Source organism: Hyla sarda, chromosome 12 (assembly GCF_029499605.1).
Source record: "Hyla sarda isolate aHylSar1 chromosome 12, aHylSar1.hap1, whole genome shotgun sequence".
NCBI lineage: Eukaryota > Metazoa > Chordata > Amphibia > Anura > Hylidae > Hyla > Hyla sarda.
In genome coordinates, this window is record NC_079200.1 from 8,159,808 (window position 1) to 8,181,676 (window position 21,869).

The window sequence follows — 21,869 nt, forward strand, 5'->3', positions numbered from 1 at the left end:
TGGGGGAGAGGTGCAAGGGGGCCTGGGGAGAGGAGCAAGGGGGCCTGGGGGAGAGGTGCAAGGGGGCCTGGGGAGAGGTGCAAGGGGGCCTGGGGAGAGGTGCAAGGGGGCCTGGGGAGAGGAGCAAGGGGGCCTGGGGGAGAGGTGCAAGGGGGCCTCGGGGAAAGGAGCAAGTGGGCCTGGGGAGAGGTGCAAGGGGGCCTGGGAGAGGAGCAAGGGGGCCTGGGGAGAGGTGCAAGGGGGGCCTGGGGAGAGGGAGAGGAGCAAGGGGGCCTGGGGAGAGGAGCAAGGGGGAGGCCGCTACGGCTGTGTGTGTATATAGGCTGCTGCGGCTGTGTGCGTATATAGGCCGCTGCGGCTGTGTGTGTATATAGGACGCTGCGGCTGTGTGTGTATAGAGGACACTGCGGCTGTGTGTGTGTATATAGGACACTGTGGCTGTGTGTGTGTATATAGGCTGCTGCGGCTGTGTGTGTGTATATAGGCTGCTGCGGCTGTGTGTGTATATAGGCTGCTGCGGCTGTGTGTGTGTGTATATAGGCTCCTGCGGCTGTGTGTGTATATAGGCCGCTGCGGCTGTGTGTGTGTATATATAAGCAGCTGCGGCTGTGTGTGTGTGTATAGGACACTGCGGCTGTGTGTGTATATAGGCCGCTGCTGCTATGTGTGTGTGTATATAGGACGCTGTGGCTGTGTGTGTGTATATAGGCCACTGCGGTTGTGTGTGTGTATATAGGACGCTGCGGCTTTGTGTGTGTATATAGGACGCTGCGGCTGTGTGTGTGTATATAGGCCGCTGCGGCTGTATGTTTGTGTATATTGGTTGCTGCGGCTGTGTGTGTGTATATAGGCCGCTGCGGCTGTGTGTGTATATAGGCTGCTGCGGCTGTGTGTGTGTATATATTGATTGCTGCGGCTGTGTGTGTGTGTATATAGGCCACTGCGGCTGTGTGTGTGTATATAGGCCGCTGCGGCTGTGTGTGTGTATAGGCCGCTGCGGCAGTGTGTGTGTATATAGGCCACTGCGGCTGTGTGTGTGTATATAGGCTGCTGCGGCTGTGTGTGTATATAGGACGCTGCGGCTGTGTGTGTGTGTATAGGCCGCTGCGGCAGTGTGTGTGTATATAGGCCGCTGCGGCTGTGTGTGTGTATATAGGCTGCTGCGGCTGTGTGTGTATATAGGCCGCTGCGGCTGTGTGTATATAGGCCGCTGCGGCTGTGTGTGTGTATATAGGCCGGTGCGGCAGTGTGTGTGTGTATATAGGACGCTGCGGCTGTGTGTGTGTATATAGGCCGCTGTGGCTGTGTATATAGGCCGGTGCGGCAGTGTGTGTGTGTATATAGGACGCTGCGGCTGTGTGTGTATATAGGACGCTGCGGCTGTGTGTGTGTATATAGGCCGGTGCGGCTGTGTGTGTGTATATAGGCTGCTGCGGCTGTGTGTGTATATAGGACGCTGCGGCTGTGTGTGTGTGTGTGTGTATATAGGCCGGTGCGGCAGTGTGTGTGTATATAGGTCGGCGCGGGTACATTGCAGCCATATGATTTGTGTCGGTCTGTAGTTGCCGTTTCTGAAACATTCAACCTGGGTCTGTAGTGACCGCCGCAGTGCACACTAGGAATAATTACCACATATGACCTTATTTGTCCGGTTACAGATGCCAGAATACGGTGCTCGTAACCTCATTCCTTATTTAAATTTTTTTATTTATTTTATTTATATAAAACAAAAAATCAGTAATGGTCTATTCACATGTACGGTATTCTGCTCATATTTGATGCGCAAGATTTTCTGCTGCAGATTTCAATGTAAACTGAATGACTGAACCCAGCTTCAAATCCTGCGCATCAAATCTGCACGTCAAATCTGCGCAGAATACTGTACGTGTGAATAGACCCTAAAAGTAAAAAGTGTACAACCAATTATAAGCAACCCCCCCCCCCCCCCCCGCCCTTATACAGCACAAAAAGCCTCATGCCATGTTCAGTATGTGTTGGTAGAAGTACTTACACGGGTCATTTGAAGCCATACGTCCCGGTGCCATAATAATATTGTGCACAGTGACGTCCACATACATTGCGCGGTTTCATGAATCCCCCCCCCCCCCCCCAATCATACCAAAACCCGCCTAGTCTGAAGCTAGGTTGTCCCGACATACTAGTCTATCAGTGATCAGCGGTGCCCTATTCCGGGATCAATGTTTTACTCAGAAGTCAGGCTGGCGATATGGTCGGGATATGAAGACGAAAGCGTCACTGTTACTTCTCCTCTCCCATAAGGTTTAGGTAGGAAGACCGGACAACACGGAGTACTCAGCTAGTCAGTGATAATTCGTGAAGAGTCCATTAAAGGGGTACTCCGGTGGAAAATGTATTTATTTATTTATTTATTTTTAAATCAACTGGTGCCAGAAAGTTAAACAGATTTGTAAACTACTTCTATTAAATCTTAATTCTTCCAGTACTTTTTGGAACACAGAGCTTTCTGCTGACATCACGAGCACAGTGCTCTCTGCTGACATCTCTGTCCATTTTAAGAACTGTCCAGAGTAGGAGAAAATCCCCATAGAAAACATATGCTGCTCTGGACAGTTCCTAAAATGGACAGAGGTGTCAGCAGAGAGCACTGTGGTCGTGATGTCGGCAGAGAGCTCAGTGTTCCAAAAAGAAAAGAATTTCTTCTGTAGTATTCAGCAGCTAATAAGTACTGGAAGGATTAAGATTTTTTAATAGAAGTAATTTACAAATCTGTTTAACTTTTTGGCACCAGTTGATAAAAAAAAAAAAAAAAAAAAAAAAGGTTTCCACCGGAGTACTAATCATAGCCGGGACCCTGGGCTAACAGCGTGCGGCATCGATCATTGTGCCGCGCGCTGTTAACCCTTCAGACGCGGCGATCAAAGTTGACCGCCGCGTCTGAAAGCGAAAGTAAATGCTTTCCGGCAGCTCAGTCGGGCTGATCGGGACATCGCGATAAAATTGCGATGTTCCGATCAGCTGGGACGCAGGCGGAGGTCTCCTTACCTGTCTCCGCGGCGTCCGATCGTCGATTGATTGCTCCAAGCCTGAGCTACAGGCTTGAGCAATCGAGCCCCTATCTCACTGATCCGTGCAAAGCTATGGCTTTGCAGGGATCAGCATAAGAGATCAGTGTGTGCAGTGTTATAGGTCCCTATGGGATAACAATGATCAGTGTGTGCAGTGTTATAGGTCCCTATGGGATAACAATGATCAGTGTGTGCAGTGTTATAGGTCCCTATGGGATAACAATGATCATTATGTGCAGTGTTATAGGTCCCTATGGGATAACAATGATCAGTGTGTGCAGTGTTATAGGTCCCTATGGGAGAGATCAGTGTGTGCAGTGTTATAGGTCCCTATGGGATAACAATGATCATTGTGTGCAGTGTTATAGGTCCATATGGGATAACAATGATCAGTGTGTGCAGTGTTATAGGTCCCAATGGGAGAGATCAGGGTGTGCAGTGTTATAGGTCCTTATGGGATAACAATGATCAGTGGGTGCAGTGTTATAGGTCCCTATGGGAGAGATCAGTGTGTGCAGTGTTATAGGTCCCTATGGGAGAGATCAGTGTGTGCACTGTTATAGTCTCCTATGGGATAACAATGATCAGTGTAAAAGATCAGTGTGTGCAGTGTTATAGGTCCCTATGGGAGCTATAACACTGCAAAAAAAAAGTGAAAAAAAAGTTAACAAAGGTAATTTAACCCCTTCCCTAATAAAAGTTTGAATCACCCCCCTTTTCCCATAAAAAAACAGTGAAAATAAAAATAAACATATGTGGTATCGCCACGTGCGGAAATGTCCGAACTATAAAAATATATCGTTAATGAAATCACACGGTCAATGGCGTGTGCGCAAAAAAATTCCAAAATCCAAAATAGTGTATTTTTGGTCCCTTTTTATATAATGAAAAAATGAATAAAAAGCGATCAAAAAGTCCGATCAAAGCAAAAATGGTACCGATAAAAACTTCAGAACACGGTGCAAAAAATGAGCCCCCATACCGCCCCATACACGGAAAAATATAAAAGTTATACGGGTCAGAAGATGAGAATTTTTAACATATAAATTTTCCTGCATGTAGTTATGATTTTTTTCCGAAGTGCGACAAAATGAAACCTATATAAGTAGGGGATCATTTTAATCGTATGGACCTACAGAATAATGATAAGGTGTCATTTTTACCGAAAAATGCACTGCGTAGAAACGGAAGCCCCCAAAATTTACAAAATGACATTTTTTCTTCAATTTTGTCTCACAATGAATTTTTTTTCCGTTTCGCCGTGGATTTTTGGGTGAAATGACTAATGTCACTGCAATGTAGAATTGGTGGCGCAAAAAATAAGCCATAATATGGAATTTTATGTGCAAAATTTAAAGCGTTATGATTTTTAGAAGGTGATGAGGAAAAAATGAAAATGTAAAAACGGAAAAACCCTGCGTCATTAAGGGGTTAATGGTGCAGACTTATGATTTAGAGCCCTGGAGGGGGGGCGGGGGGGGGGGGGGGGGTAGACACTTATACCAGGTATCGGGACCCTTTTTACTAAGGTCGTCCTCTCACATGGAATCTACCCAGAGATGTAATTTTCTGACAAGATTCTAAATCTGGAGAATCCTTTGAACTGCGGCCAAATCGTACAACTTTATAAATGTTCTTTGGAATGGACGATCTTTTCTGTGTTACCTTTAGGCCTCGTGCACCCAACTAAGCCTTTAGGACAGGGACGTGCACAGACATTTTAAAGGGTTACTCTGCTACCCAGCGTCCGGAACATTGAGTCCCCACTACTGTGTACGGGCTTCCATGTTCACGCCCGCCCCCTCGTGACGTTGCGCATGTCATGTGATGTCACGTCCCTCAATGCAAGTCTATGGCAGCTGTCGCGCCCCCTTCTCATAGACTTTCATTGAGGGGGCTGGACGTGACATCACATGACATGCGTGACGTCACGAGGGGCGGGCGTGAAAATGGAAGCCCGCACACAGCGTTCGGAACTCAGTGTTACGGATGCTGAGGAGCGGAGTAACCCTTTAAGGGGCAGGGTCTGAAGTGAAAAAGGGCACTTCTCATAATTATTTATTTAAAGGGGTTCTCCGGCGCTTAGACATCTTATCCCCTATCCTGATCGTGGGGGTCCTGCCGCTGGGGACCCCTGTGATCTTGCATGCCGCACCCCGTTAAAATCTGTGTCGTGACAGAGTGTTGTGATGTCAAGACTCTGCCCCGTGTCACGTCACGCTCCGCCCCCTCAATGCAAGCCTATGGGAGGGGGCGTGACAGCTGTCACGCCCCCTCCCATAGGCATGCATTGAGGGGGTGGAAAGTGACGTCACACGGGGTGGGGCCTTGACGTCACAATGCTCCGGCCCCGTGATCGACAGTAATCAGACCTGGAGTGAATATGCTCCAGGGACTGATTTTAACTGGGTGCGGCGTGCAAGATCACGGGGGTCCCCAGTGGCAGGACCCCCGCGATCAGGCATCTAATCCCCTATCCTTTGGATAGGGGATTAGGTGTCTAAGCGCCGGAGTACCCCTTTAAATGTCCACATAATGATGCCTTACTGGACAGTGTTTCCCAAGCAGGGTGCCTCTAGCCAGGGCCGGTTCTACCTATAGGCAAAATAGGCAGCCGCCTTAGAGCGCCCTCTTGAGGGGGCGCCACTCTGTCAGCTGCAATAAATTTTGCCAGCATCTGAAGCACCTGCCATCAAGCAAACCCCCCCCCCACGCTACCCCCACCCCACCCGTATTATAATAATCAGCATTTTTTAGCCTTGGGAAACACTGCTTTGTGATGACACGTGGAGCGGAGGTGGCTTCGTACTACATCATGCAAATGGTCTGTGACGTCTGGGGGTCGATGGTCCTATAGGGAGTCAATAGCTGTAGGGTCCTCTGACAGTCCTTCATGTTGGCAATTTATAAAAGCAAACATCAGCATATATGTCTGCACGCTCAGCGGCACGCGTACACAAAGACATCCAGATATAGGAACGTTAGGGAATTATCACAGGTTCAGTGTATTTTTAAAATATTTTTTGTTTAACCCTAAGAGGACACACGACGTAGACCTATGTCACTGTGCCCTGGTGCTTGGCGCGAAGCGACATAGATGTACGTCACAGGGGTTTTGCAATCGCCTCATTTCTCGACACAGTGATCTGAACGAGACGATTCGGCAGTCGGGACCTTGTGGATGATAGTGGACCTCATCGGACCACCCGTTGCATGACTGCGGGGGTCCGATGAGTCAAGATGGCGGCTGGAGCTTTGGTTACCAGCTCCATGCTGCTCTGCTGCCATCCACTGGGCCAATGCTGATCACAGCATTTGAAGCATTGAAGGGGCTTTGAGAGACTCATTGGACCAGTGGCACCATCGTGGGGGTCCGATAAGTCAAGATGGCCGCCGGAGCTCTGGTTACATGATCCATGCTGATCACAGAATCTGAAGCATTGAGGGGGCTTTGAGAGACTCATCGGACCAGTGGCACAATCATGGGGGTCTGATGAGTCAAGATGGTGGCCAGAGCTCAGGTTACCAGCTCCATGCTGCTTTGCTGCCATCCACTGGGCCAATGCTGATCACAGCATCTGAAGCATTGAGGGGGCTTTGAGGCTCATCAGACCAGTGGCACGATCATGGGGGTCCAATGAGTCAAGATGGCGGCCGGAGCTCTGGTTACCAGCTCCATGCTGATCACAGCTTCTGAAGCATTGAGGGGGCTTTGAGAGACTCATAGGACCAGTGGCACGATCGTGGGGGTCCGATGAGTCAAGATGGTGGTCGGAGCTCTGGTTACCAGCTCCATGCTGCTTTGCTGCCACCCACTGGGCCAATGCTGATCACAGCATCTGAAGCATTGAGGGGCCTTTGAGAGACTCATCAGACCAGTGGCACGATCGTGGTGGTCCGATGAGTCAAGATGGTGGCCGGAGCTCTGGTTACCAACTCCATGCTGCTTTGCTGCCATCCACTGGGCTAATACTGATCACAGCTTCTGAAGCATTGAGGGGGCTTTAAGAGACTAACCAGACCAGGTGCATGATCGGGGAGGTCTGATGAGTCAAATGGTGGCCGGAGCACTGGTTACCAGCTCCACGCCGCTTTGTTGTCATCCATTGGTATGTGCAGTGCAAGGCAAAAATGGGCTGTGTCCTTAAGGGGTTAAGTGATGCTCAATTGGTACTAAGGGGCCCGAAATGTACCAAGAAAATGTCCCCCCACCATTACACCCCCACCAGCCTGACCCGCTGATACAAGGCAGGAGGGATCAGGGCTTTATGTTGTTTACACCAAATTCTGCCCCATCTGATGTCACAGCTGGAATGGAGACTCCTCAGACCAAACCAAATGAATCTATTCCCCTTACACAAATCCACGGAAAAACTGTACAACTCCAGTCCACTTACTTTCATGGACAATGCTGCAGCACAACGCTTACGCATCACGTCACCGACTAGTGGAGCAGAGTTATATATACGGTGTCTGGCAGAGATTGGAGGAGGAGGGATAGCAGGAAAATGTACTGGCTCTCGAAGGGTCAGACTGTGCACACGCACAACCCGTACAGGTTGGAACTGCCACAGTGTCCAGAAGAGGAGGTCGTCCAGGGCCTGCAGTGAGGAGGGTGCGCTGAGCCAGAGCAGGATCCACCTATAGGCAAAATAGGCAGCCGACTAGAGCGCCCTCTTGATGGGGGCGCCGCTCTGCCCTCCGCAAGAAATTTATTTCTCCAGATCCTGAAAGCTGCTAAGCCATCACCCCAGTAGTAAGGTGATTACATGAGGAGGAGGTTTGTTACAGTGTGTTATCCCAGTAGTAAGGTGATTACATGAGGAGGAGGATTGTTACAGTGTGTCACCCCAGTAGTAAGATTACATGAGGAGGAGGATTGTTACAGTGTGTCACCCCAGTAGTAAGGAGATTACATGAGGAGGAGGTTTGTTACAGTGTGTCACCCCAGTAGTAAGGAGATTACATGAGGAGGAGGTTTGTTACAGTGTGTCACCCCAGTAGTAAGGTGATTACATGAGGAGGAGGTTTGTTACAGTGTGTCCCCCAGTAGTAAGGAGATTACATGAGGAGGAGGTTTGTTACAGTGTGTCACCCCAGAAGTAAGGTGATTACATGAGGAGGAGGTTTGTTACAATGTGTCACCCCAGTAGTAAGGAGATTACATGGGGAGGAGGTTTGTTACAGTGTGTCACCCCAGTAGTAAGGAGATTACATGAGGAGGAGGTTTGTTACAGTGTGTCACCCCAGTAGTAAGGAGATTACATGAGGAGGAAATTTGTTACAGTGTGTCACCCCAGTAGTAAGAAGATTACATGAGGAGGAGGTTTGTTAAAGTGTGTCACCCCAGTAGTAAAGAGATTACTTGAGGAGGAGGTTTGTTACAGTGTGTCACCCCAGTAGTAAGGTGATTACATGAGGAGGAGGAGGTTTGTTACAGTGTGTCACCCCAGTAGTAAGGAGATTACATGAGGAGGGGGTATGTTACAGTGTGTCACCCCAGTAGTAAGGAGATTACATGAGGAGGAGGTTTGTTAAAGTGTGTCACCCCAGTAGTAAGGAGATTACACGAGGAGGTGTGTTACAGTGTGTCACCCCAGTAGTAAGGAGATTACATGAAGAGGAGGTTTGTTACAGTGTGTCACCCCAGTAGTAAGGAGATTACATGAAGAGGAGGTTTGTTACAGTGTGTCACCCCAGTAGTAAGGAGATTACATGAGGAGGAGGTTTGTTACAGTGTGTAACCCCAGTAGTAAGGAGATTACATGAGGAGGGGGTTTGTTACAGTGTGTCACCCCAGTAGTAAGGAGATTACATGAGGAGGAAGTTTGTTACAGTGTGTCACCCCAGTAGTAAGGTGATTACACGAGGAGGAGGTTTGTTACAGTGTGTCACCCCAGTAGTAAGGAGATTACATGAGGAGGAGGTTTGTTACAGTGTGTCACCCCAGTAGTAAGGAGATTACATGAGGAGGAGGTTTGTTGCAGTGTGTCGCCCCAGTCGTAAGGAGATTACATGAGGAGGAGGTTTGTTACAGTGTGTCACCCCAGTAGTAAGGTGATTACATGAGGAGGAGGTTTGTTACAGTGTGTCACCCCAGTAGTAAGGAGATTACATGAGGAGGACATTTGTTACAGTGTGTCACCCCAGTAGTAAGGTGATTACATGAGGAGGAGATTTGTTACAGTGTGTTACCCCAGTAGTAAGGAGATTACATGAGGAGGAGGTTTGTTATAGTGTGTCACCCCAGTGGTAAGGAAATTACATGAGGAGGAGGTTTGTTACAGTGTGTCACCCCAGTAGTAAGGAGATTACATGAGGAGAAGGTTTGTTACAGTGTGTAACCCCGGTAGTAAGGAGATTACATGAGGAGGGGGTTTGTTACAGTGTGTCACCCCAGTAGTATGGTGATTACACGAGGAGGAGGTTTGTTACAGTGTGTCATCCCAGTAGTAAGGTGATTACATGAGGAGGGGGTTTGTTACAGTGTGAGGTTTGTTACAGTGTGTCACCCCAGTAGTAAGGAGATTACATGAGGAGGAGGTTTGTTACAGTGTGTAACCCCAGTAGTAAGGAGATTACATGAGGAGGGGGTTTGTTACAGTGTGTCACCCCAGTAGTAAGGAGATTACATGAGGAGGGGGTTTGTTACAGTGTGTCACCCCAGTAGTAAGGTGATTACACGAGGAGGAGGTTTGTTACAGTGTGTCACCCCAGTAGTAAGGTGATTACATGAGGAGGAGGTTTGTTACAGTGTGTCACCCCAGTAGTAAGGAGATTACATGAGGAGGAAATTTGTTACAGTGTGTTACCCCAGTAGTAAGGAGATTACATGAGGAGGAAATTTGTTACAGTGTGTTACCCCAGTAGTAAGGAGATTACATGAGGAGGAGGTTTGTTACAGTGTGTCACCCCAGTGGTAAGGAGATTACATGAGGAGGAGGTTTGTTACAGTGTGTCACCCCAGTAGTAAGGAGATTACATGAGGAGGAGGTTTGTTACAGTGTGTAACCCCAGTAGTAAGGAGATTACATGAGGAGGGGGTTTGTTACAGTGTGTCACCCCAGTAGTAAGGAGATTACATGAGGAGGAGGTTTGTTACAGTGTGTCACCCCAGTGGTAAGGAGATTACATGAGGAGGAGGTTTGTTACAGTGTGTCACCCCAGTGGTAAGGAGATTACATGGGGAGGAGGTTTGTTACAGTGTGTCACCTCAGTGGTAAGGAGATTACATGAGGAGGAGGTTTGTTACAGTGTGTCACCCCAGTGGTAAGGTGGGAGTGTCAATGGGACAAGTCAAGGGGGCGGCAATTTTAGCTTTTGTCTTGGGTGGCAAAATCCTTGCACCAGCCCTGCACTGAGCGCACTGCACGGCACTGGTGAGCGGCTATACAGGCCTCACTCTGGCGGACAATAACTACAAGTTACATTGAAATATTTGTAATTACCCATAAAAAGTATCTGAGAGCCTAAATCATATGGTCAATCTCATACATCAATACCAACATTATAGACTAGTGGTCTCCAACCTGTGGACCTCCAGATGTTGCAAAACTACAACTCCCAGCATGCCCGGACAGCCAACGGCTGTCCGCGCATGCTGGGAGTTGAAGTTTTGCTACATCTGGAGGTGCGCAGGTTGAAGACCACTGTTATAGACCATAATGAAACAGTCATAATTCAAAATATAATAAATCTTAATTGTATTAAAAAAAAATTCATAAAAACAAATACAAATTGTGAACAGTGAAGAGTAAAATACGTTGAAGTCAATGGCAAAGCAGATGTTAATTATTTCTGAGCGGAGAATTCAAGAGGAACTACTCCAGTAAATTCCTCTTGAATTACTCAGTGTGAACGCGGCCTTATCAGTCAAGGTGGGTGGGGTGCGGAGAAGTCTTCAGGTACCTCCCCCCCCCCCCATGACTCCATTTGTCATGTCGTGTGGGGTCACTCATTCCAGTCTGGGGGCTCAGGACCACATATAAACTCCTCGCCATACGTCTGCAGGAACGCCGAGTGTTTACATAGTGATGAGCGGCAGGGGCCATATTCGAATTCGCAATATTTTGCGAATATTATTCGTCCTATGTTTGCGAATATCGCATGTTCGCTATGTTCGTTCACTTTTTGTTCCATGTGAAAATTCGCATAAAAATTTGCATGTGAAAAAAAGAAAAAAAAAAGAATATTCGTCATTACGAATATACAGCGGTCCCTCAACATATGATGGTAATACGTTCCAAATGAACCATCGTTACTTGAATCCATCGTATGTTGAGGGATCCGTGCAATAGTAATATAGAAAGTTGTACTCAGGTGTCCCCACCGTGCCGGACCATCACCGCTGCCCTGGATTGTGCTCTCCATCGCCGTCATCACGTCCCCGGGGTGTCCCCGCCGCTTCAGACCATCACCGCTGCCTTGCATCATCGCTGTCATCACATCCCCGGGGTGTCCTCGCGCTCCGGACCGTCCCCGCTGCCCTGGATCTTCGCTGTCATCACGTCACCGCTGCCCTTGATCGTCGCTCTCTCGCCGTCATCACATCCCCGGGGTGTCCCCGCCGCTCCGGACCATTACCGCTGCCCTGGATCGTCACTGTCATCACATCCCCGGGGTGTCCCTGCCGCTCCGGACCGTCACCGCTGCCCTGGATCATCGCAGTCATCACATCCCCGGGGTGTCCCCGCCGCTCTGGACCGTCACTACTGCCCTGAATCATCGCTGTCATCATGTCCCCCGGGTGTCCCCGCCGCTCCAGACCGTCACCGCTGCCCTGGATTGTCGCCGTCATCACGTCCCCGGGGTGTCCCCGCCGCTCCGGACCGTCACCGCTGCCCTGGACCGTCGCTGTCATCATGTCCCTGGGGTGTCCCCGCCTCTCCGGACCGTCATCGCTGGCCAGGATCATCGCTCTCCATCACCATCATCACGTCCCCAGGGTGTCCCCCTCACTCCGGACCGTCACCGCTTCCCTGGATCGTCGCTGTCATCACGTCACCGCTGCCCATGGATCGTCGCTCTCTCTCGCTGTCATCACATCCCCAGGGTGCCCCCGCTGCTCCAGACGTCACCGCTGCCCTGGACCGTCGCTGTCATCACGTCCCGGGGGTGTCCCCGCCGCTCTGGACCGTCACCGCTGGCCAGGATCATCGCTCTCCATCGCCGTCATCACGTCCCCGGGGTGTCCCCGCTGCTCCGGACCATCACCGCTTCCCTGGATCGTCGCTGTCATCACATCCCCGGGGTGTCCCCACCACTCCGGACCATCACCGCTGCCCTGTATCGTCGCTGTCATCACCTCACCGCTGCCCTGGATCGTCGCTCTCTCTTGCTGTCATCACATCCCCGGGGTGTCCCCGCCGCTCCAGACTGTCACTGCTGCCCTGGATCGTCGCTGTCATCATGTCCCCGGGTTGTCCCCGCCGCTCTGGACCATCACCGCTGGCAAGGATCATTGCTCCCCATCGCTGTCATCACGTCCCGAGGGGGTCCCCGCCGCTCTGGACCGTCACCGCTTCCCTGGATCATCGCTGTCATCACGTCCCCGAGGTGTCCCCGCAGCTTCGGACCGTCACCGCTTCCCTGGATCGTCGCTGTCATCACGTCCCCGAGGTGTCCCCGCAGCTTCGGACCGTCACCGCTTCCCTGGATCGTCGCTGTCACCACTTCCCCGGGGTGTCCCCGCCTCTCTGGACTGTCACCGTTGGCCAGGATCATCGCTCTCCATCGCTGTCATCACCGCTGCTGCTCCTATTGGATGACGGGACGGTGTGCGCGGTGAAGTGATGACGACGAAGGAGAGCGACAGCCATGCAGCGGAGCATGAAGAGGACGCGCCGGAGCCCCGAGGACAGGTAAGTGATCGTCAGCGGACCACATGGGGCACATTAAACGGCTATCCTGCGGCAGCTGAAGCAGTCTGCGCTGCAGGATAGCCGTTTATGTGATGGCCCCGACATACAAAAGCATCGTATGTTGAAATGATCGTATGTTGGGGCCATCGTAGGTCGGGGGGGGGGGGGGGGGGGTCACTGTATAACACTATATTCTAAATATTCGCGAAATCGTGAAGTGCCGATATTCGCGATAAAAAATTAGCATTACGAATATTCGTGCTCAACACTATTTACGTACAAGTGGGTGACTAATCAGGTCACTCTGCCTCTCGTCAAGTGGCACCCGAGCACCTGCACCGCGCTGGCGCCCTCCTACTGCCAGGCTCATCAGGCGGTGATTGCAATCAGTCTCTGCGCTGTGATTGACCCTTTCAGATGCTAATCACTATCTCCATCTCCATCGCTTACAGGACGGCCCAGATCCCAGACGTAAGGACGAGAACAAAACTGGATTCTTGAGGGTAAGACACGTGGCGGAACGTTGTCATCCACCCCCACACATCTCATATAGGGGCGCCACCTCTCTTGCAAAAAAAATAATTTGCATAATTAATTACATATGCGTGACATCACAGGATACACATATGTGGGGGAAACTTTGTCCTATTCTGACCCCTATAACTTTTAATTTTCTCCTTATACGGGGCCTGTATGAGGGTCTTTTTTTGTGCCCCGATCTGTAGTTTTTAACAGGACCATTTTTGTTTTGATGGGACTTTTTGATCGCTTTTTTTTTTTTTAATTAAATTCGGGAGTTGCAGTTAGTTACTAACTACAACACCCAGCATGCCCTGTGGCTCAGCAGCTGCACCAAACGAAAACTACAACTCCCAGCATGTTGGACTATATAGTAGTATATAGTATAGGTCAATGTTTCCCAACAAGGGGAGCCTCCAGCTGTTGCAAAACTACAACTCCCAGCATGTTGGACTATATAGTATAGGTCAGTGTTTCCCAACAAGGGGAGCCTCCAGCTGTTGCAAAACTACAACTCCCAGCATGCCCGGACAGCCAACGGCTGTCCGGGCATGCTGGGAGTTGCAGTTTTGCAACAGCTGGAGGCACTCTAGTTGGGAAACACTGGTATAGTATATGGTGCAACATTCCGGGAGTTGGAGGATTGATTGGATAAATATCGGCCATTGCATTGTGGGTATTTTTTATATAACAATACCGGCAGGGCGGCCAAAATACCGGCCAGCTGGCAACCCTAATCTTATATGAGCCTCTGAATTGAAATGGACACAAGCACATTAAAGGGGTACTCCGGTGGGAAAAAAAGGTTTTCAAATCAGCTGGTGCCAGTAAATTAAACAGTAATAAATGACTTCTATATAAAAATCTTAATCCTTCCAGTACTTATCAGCTGCTGTATGCTCCACAGGAAGTTGTGTAGTTCTTTCCAGTCTGACCACACTGCTCTCTGCTGCCACCTCTGTCCATGTCAGGATTGTTCACTGGTCACCAAAGGTTGTATGGATGAGATTATCCCCAAAAAGTGGCCGCCTACCTCACCCCCCCAACATCTTAGAATTCCCAGCGCGTCCCATCGTGTCGGGCACCAAATCCGTGTTCTAGTCTTTAGCCATGGGCGCCCCACTTACTCCTTCCGCTCACCTGGGGAGGAAATCTTATATAAAATACACTACTGATTTTATTAACGAAATTGGCGCAGCCGCTTTAGACAATAGATCCCTACAATAGATGTGGCCAGTTACATCTTCGTCCTGACTACCCCCCCCCCTTTCCCCCCAGGACCTGACCTGCCCGTCCAATCAGTAGCCACAGCGCTGTCCCAGGTTTTATGGGGACAGAGGTAGGTAGGTTAACACAACGTGGAAGAGGAGGAGACCGGCGGGAGACCTGGAGGAGGTGAGTATGGTCTGCATATTGGAGGACTCAAAGTGCGCCATTTCTGCACAAAAATGGGCAACTTTAGAGGATTTATGCGTCTTGCGCCAAGAGGCTTTTAAGGGGTACTCCGCCCCTAGACATCTTATCCCCTATCCAAAGGACAGGGGATAAGATGTCTGATTGTGGGGGTCCTGCTGCTGGGGACCCCCACGATCTCACTGCTGGAATCGGCGTTCATTTGGAGCGCTGTGTGCAGCGCCGGAGGCTTGTAACATCACGTTCACGCCCCCCCCCAATGCAAGTCTATGGGAGGGGGCGTGGCGGCCATCACACCCCCTCCCATAGACTTGCATTGAGGGGGCGTGGCCATGATGTCATCGCCAGTCATCCGGCACTGGGCTAAGTTCGCTCCGCGCACTGAATGTCTGGGGTGCCGCAGCCGAGATTGTGGGGTCCCCAGCGGCGGGACCCCCACGATCAGAAATCTTATCCCCTATCCTTTGCATATGGGGCGGAGTACCCCTTTAAAGCGACTACAGGGCAAACTTCCGACTCCTAAAGTCAAAGAAATGTAGACCACCTAAATAGATACAACGATAGAGGACCAAGGGCCAGTGGACCGAAAATAACCGGGGCTTTACTTCCGTGCGGCACACCAACACCCCGCGGATAGTAAATGCCCCCCATTGTTTTTATACCATGCACCCCCCCCCCCCCCCCAATCCAAGAGCAAATTCTGCCTTCACCCAGACAACCTCTAAGGGTGTGTTCACATTTAGGAATCTCCACACGGAATTCTGCTGCGCTATTCTAGCATTGGCGCGATTCACACTACGGAATATCAGCAGCTGAAAAACCCGGCCATGGAAATTCCCTTGCGGGATTATGCAAATTTTGGCAGAAATAAACCTGAACTGCACAACCATCAATAGTGACCCGCGGTCAGGGCCGGCTCCACCTAAAGGCAAAATAGGTAGCTGCCTAGAGCGCCCTCTTGATGGGGGCACCGATCTGCCCTCCACAAAAAATTTATTTCTCCAGGTCCTGAAAGCCGCAAAGCTGTCACCCCAGTAGTAAGGTGATTACATGAGGAGGAGGTTTGTTACAGTGTGTCACCCCAGTAGTAAGGTGATTACATGAGGAGGAGGTTTGTTACAGTGTGTCACCCCAGTAGTAAGGTGATTACGTGAGGAGGAGGTTTGTTACAGTGTGTCACCCCAGTAGTAAGGTGATTACATGAGGAGGTTTGTTACAGCGTGTCACCCCAGTAGTAAGGTGATTACATGAGGAGGAGGTTTGTTACAGTGTGTCACCCCAGTAGTAAGGTCATTACATGAGGAGGAGGTTTGTTACAGTGTGTCACCCCAGTAGTAAGGAGATTACATGAGGAGGAGGTTTGTTACAGTGTGTCACCCCAGTAGTAAGGTGATTACATGAGGAGGAGGTTTGTTACAGTGTGTCACCCCAGTAGTAAGGTGATTACATGAGGAGGAGGTTTGTTACAGTGTGTCACCCCAGTAGTAAGGAGATTACATGAGGAGGAGGTTTGTTACAGTGTGTCACCCCAGTAGAAAGGAGATTACATGAGGAGGTTTGTTACAGTGTGTTATCCCAGTAGTAAGGAGATTACATGAGGAGGAGGTTTGTTACAGTGTGTCACCCCAGTAGTAAGTTGATTACATGAGGAGGAGGTTTGTTACAGTGTGTCGCCCCAGTAGTAAGGATATTACATGAGGAGGAGGTTTGCTACAGTGTGTAACCCCAGTAGTAAGGAGTATACATGAGGAGGAGGTTTGTTACAGTGTGTCACCCCAGTAGTAAGGAGATTACATGAGGTGGAGGTTTGTTACAATGTGTCACCCCATTAGTAAGGTGTTTACACGAGGTGGAGGTTTGTTACAGTGTGTTACCCCAGTAGTAAGGAGATTACATGAGGAGGAGGTTTGCTACAATGTGTCACCCCAGTAGTAAGGAGATTATATGAGGAGGGGGTTTGTCACAGTGTGTCACCCCAGTAGTAAGGGGGTTACATGAGGAGGAGGTTTGTTACAGTGTGTCATCCCATTAGTAAGGAGACAACATGAGGAGGTTTGTTACAGTGTGTCACCCCAGTAGTAAGGAGATTACATGAGGAGGTTTATTACAGTGTGTCCCCCCAGTAGTAAGGAGACTACATGAGGAGGAGGTTTGTTACAGTGTGTCACCCCAGTAGTAAGGAGGTAACATGAGGAGGAGGTTTGTTACAGTGTGTCACCCCAGTAGTAAGGGGATTACATGAGGAGGTTTGTTACAGTGTGTCACCCCAGTAGTAAGGAGATTACATGACGAGGGGGTTTGTTACAGTGTGTCACCCCAGTAGTAAGGAGATTACATGACGAGGGGGTTTGTTACAGTGTGTCACCCCAGTAGTAAGGAGATTACTTGAGGAGGAGGTTTGTTACAGTGTGTCACCCTAGTAGTAAGGTGGGGCGTGTCAATGGGACAAGTCAAGGGGGCTGCAAAATTAGCTTTGGCCTAGGGTGGCATAATCCTTGCACCAGCCTTGCCCGTGGTCCTAGTATATAAGGATTTTGGTGGCCGCTAACTATACGTACAGCTGACAGTTGTAGTGCATGGCAGGGAGGGCATGCTGGGAGTTGTAGCTTCGCAACAGCTGGAAGCACCCTGGTTGGGAAACACCGTTATAGACACCAGCTGCTGCCATATGCTCGGCCCGGGCACCGCTGATTGTCTGGCACTCCGATGACACAGAGATAACATATGGCGGTAAACGACACTTTAATCTGTTCTCTATTCACATTGAAGAGTCTTATTGGAGAAGTGTGAATGGAATATGATTGCGAATCAAGAACATAAGGAGCCTCCGCCGCGAGGAAGTGAGTCCGCACCGTACTAGATGTGAACGGTAAAGCGGAGTGAATTGTTACCAGGTATATACTGTATTCACCAATATAATGGTACACGAGACTATAAGGGGGATGTATGGGGGTGAAGTGGGGCACGTGCGGGGCTTGGGATAAGGGTGCGTTCACATCATGTTTTGTGCCTTCATGGGGCGGATACGGTTTATGAAGCTCAAATCGGCTGCTGATGTATTGGCACGGGCACTATTCAATCCTATGACCTGAGGCACGGGGCCATTTAATCCTATGACATGAGGCACAGGGGCCATTTAATCCTATGACACGAGGCACGGGGGCCATTTAATCCTATGACACGAGGCACGGGGCCCATTCAATCCTATGACACGAGGCACGGGGGCCATTTAATCCTATGACACGAGGCACGGGGGCCATTTAATCCTATGACACGAGGCACGGGCCCATTCAATCCTATTACACGAGGCATGGGGCCCATTCAATCCTATGACACGAGGCACGTGGTCCATTTAATCCTCTGACACTGGGCACGGGGGCCATTTAATCCTATGACACGAGGCACAGGGGCCATTTAATCCTATGACACGAGGCACAGGGGCCATTTAATCCTATGACACGAGGCACAGGGGCCATTTAATCCTAGGACATGAGGCACCGGGGTCATTCAATCCTATGACACGAGGCACGGGGGCTATTTAATCCTATGACACAGGGGCCATTTAATCCTATGACACGAGGCACGGGGGCCATTTAATCCTATGACACTGGGCACGGGGGCCATTTAATCCTACGACACTAGGCACGGGGGCCATTTAATCCTGTGACACGAGGCACGGGGGCCATTTAATCCTATGACACGAGGCACGGGGGACATTTAATCCTATGACACGAGGCAAAGGGGACATTTAATCCTATAACACGAGGCACAGGGGTCATTTAATCCTATGACACGAGGCACGGGGCCATTTAATCCTATGACACTAGGCACAGGGGCCATTTAATCCTATGACACGAGGCACGGGGGCCATTTAATCCTATGACACTAGGCACGGGGGCCATTTAATCCTATGACACTGGGCATGGGGGCCATTTAATCCTATGACACGAGGCACGGGGCCATTTAATCCTATGACACTGGGCATGGGGGCCATTTTATCCTATGACACGAGGCACAGGGGCCATTTAATCCTATGACACTGGGCACGGGCCATTTAATCCTATGACATGGGGCACGGGGGCCATTTAAGCCTATGACACTGGGCACGGGGGCCATTTAATCCTATGACACGAGGCACAGGGGCCATTTAATCCTATGACACGAGGCACGGGGGCAATTTAATCCTATGACACTAGGCACGGGGTCCATTTAATCCTATGACACTAGGCACGGGGGCCATTTAATCCTATGACACTGGGCATGGGGGCCATTTAATCCTATGACACGAGGCACAGGGGCCATTTAATCCTATGACATAAAGCACAGGGGCCATTTAATCCTATGACACTGGGCACGGGGGCCATTTAATCCTATGACACGAGGTACAGGGGCCATTTAATCCTATGACACGAGGCACAGGGGCCATTTAATCCTATGACACTAAGCACGGGGGCCATTTAATCCTATGACACGAGGCACAGGGGACATTTAATCCTATGACACTGGGCATGGGGGCCATTTAATCCTATGACACTGGGCACGGGGGCCATTTAATCCTATGAAACAAGGCACAGGGGCCATTTAATCCTGACATGGGGCACGGGGGCCATTTAATCCTATGACACTGGGCACGGGGGCCATTTAATCCTATGACACGAGGCACAGAGGCCATTTAATCCTATGACACTAGGCATGGGGGCCATTTAATCCTATGACACGAGGCAGGGGGCCATTTAATCCTATGACACGAGGCACGGGGGCCATTTAATCCTATGACACGAGGCACGGGGGCCATTTAATCCTATGACACGAGGCACGGGGCCCATTCAATCCTATGACACGAGGCACGGGAGCCATTTAATCCTCTGACACTGGGCACGGGGGCCATTTAATCCTATGACACGAGACACAGGGGCCATTTAATCCTATGACACGAGGCACAGGGGCCATTTAATCCTAGGACACGAGGCACGGGGGCCATTTAATCCTATGACACGAGGCACAGGGGCCATTTAATCCTAGGACACGAGGCACGGGCCATTTAATCCTATGACACTGGGCACCGGGGCCATTCAATCCTATGACACGAGGCACAGGGGGATATTTGATCCTATGACACAAGGCACAGGGGCCATTTAATCCTATGACACTGGGCACGGGGGCCATTTAATCCTATGACACTGGGCACGGGGGCCATTCAATCCTATGACACGAGGCACGGGGGCCATTTAATCCTAGGACACAAGGCACGGGGCCATTTAATCCTATGACGAGGCACGGGGGCCATTTAATCCTATGAAACGAGGCACAGGGGACATTTAATCCTGACATGGGGCACGGGGGCCATTTAATCCTATGACACTGGGCACGGGGGCCATTTAATCCTATGACACGAGGCACAGGGGATATTTAATCCTATGACACTGGGCATGGGGGCCATTTAATCCTATGACATGAGGCACGGGGGCCATTTAATCCTATGACACTGGGCACGGGGGCCATTCAATCCTATGAAACGAGGCACAGGGGCCATTTAATCCTGACATGGGGCACGGGGGCCATTTAATCCTATGACACTGGGCACGGGGGCCATTTAATCCTATGACACAAGGCACAGAGGCCATTTAATCCTATGACACTGGGCATGGGGGCCATTTAATCCTATGACACGAGGCAGGGGGCCATTTAATCCTATGACACGAGGCACAGGGCCATTTAATCCTATGATACTAGGCACGGGGGCCATTTAATCCTATGACACTAGGCACGGGGTCCATTTAATCCTTTGACACGAGGCACGGGGTCCATTTAATCCTATGACACTAGGCACGGGAGCCATTTAATCCTCTGACACTGGGCATGGGGGCCATTTAATCCTATGACATGAGGCACAGGGGCCATTTAATCCTATAACACTGGGCATGGGGGCCATTTAATCCTATGACACGAGGCACCGGGGCCATTTAATCCTATGACACTGGGCATGGGGGCCATTTAATCCTATGACATGAGGCACAGGGGCCATTTAATCCTATGACACGAGGTCCATTTAATCCTATGACACGAGGCCCAGGGTCCATTTAATCCTATGAAACGAGGCACGGGGGCCATTTAATCCTATGACACTGGGCACGGAGACCTCTCCACACACAAGCCACGGCGCACAAGTCATTTTTAAATTTTCATGTAGAAATTCTGCCTCATGGAATCAAACACCATTGATGTGAATAGAAGGTCCTGCTAAGGATTATTTTTTGCTTTAAAGGGGTACTCCCCTGGAAAACATTTTTTTTTTTATCAAATGGTTGCAGAAAGTTAAAGAGATTTGTAAATAACTTCTATTTAAAAAAATCTTAATCCTTCCAATACTTATCAGCTGCTGTATGCTCCCAGGAGCATTTGAATTTCCTTTCTGTCTGACCACAGTGCTCTCTGCTGACACCTCTGTCCATGTCAGGAACTGTCCAGAGTAGGGGAAATTCCCCATAGCAAACCTATCCTGCTCTGGGACAGTTCCTGACATGGACAGAGGTGTCAACAGAGAGCACTGTGGTCAGACAGAAAGGAAATTCAAAAAGAAAAGAACTTCCTCTTCCTCTGGAGCATACAGCAGCTGATAAGTTCTGGAAGGATTAACATTTTTAAATAGAAGTAATTTACAAAACTATTTAACTGTCTGGCACCAGTTGATTTTGAAAAAACAGTTTTCCAGTGGCCGTGTGTGGGGGACCCTTAGTGCTCATTCACACTGCAGACATTCAGCCGGCGTAATTCCATCAGCTGAATGTGCGCTTGCAGCAGGCGTCGCTGAAATAATCGGTGGCCGCGTGGACGCGCGCTTCCTCATAGACAGCAATGCAGTCTGGCAGAATTCCACCCAAAAATGAACATTACCGCCCCTATAGACGCCATTTTATCACTGAAATTCCTTAGTGTGCACAGTGCTACGGAATCCCATTGACAGTAATGTGACTCTGCTGCACTGGAATTTCTGAGTGGAATTCTGCTCGGAAATTCCATAGTGTGAACC

At 49.9% G+C, this 21,869-nt stretch overlaps 1 protein-coding gene and 1 long non-coding RNA gene across 2 annotated transcripts in view; one reads left to right on the forward strand and one right to left on the reverse strand.

The window, feature by feature from the left end:
- LOC130296836 (uncharacterized) overlaps positions 1-17,724 on the forward strand; it is an 83,084-nt gene extending 65,360 nt beyond the window's left edge. The window contains exons 3-4 of the long non-coding RNA XR_008849305.1: positions 13,360-13,410; positions 17,609-17,724. This is a non-coding gene — a long non-coding RNA (uncharacterized LOC130296836). The remainder of the gene's footprint in view (positions 1-13,359; positions 13,411-17,608) is intronic.
- LOC130296834 (ATP-dependent RNA helicase DHX58-like) overlaps positions 1-21,869 on the reverse strand; it is a 110,689-nt gene that overhangs the window by 20,434 nt on the left and 68,386 nt on the right. The gene's annotated exons all lie outside the window — the stretch shown is intronic.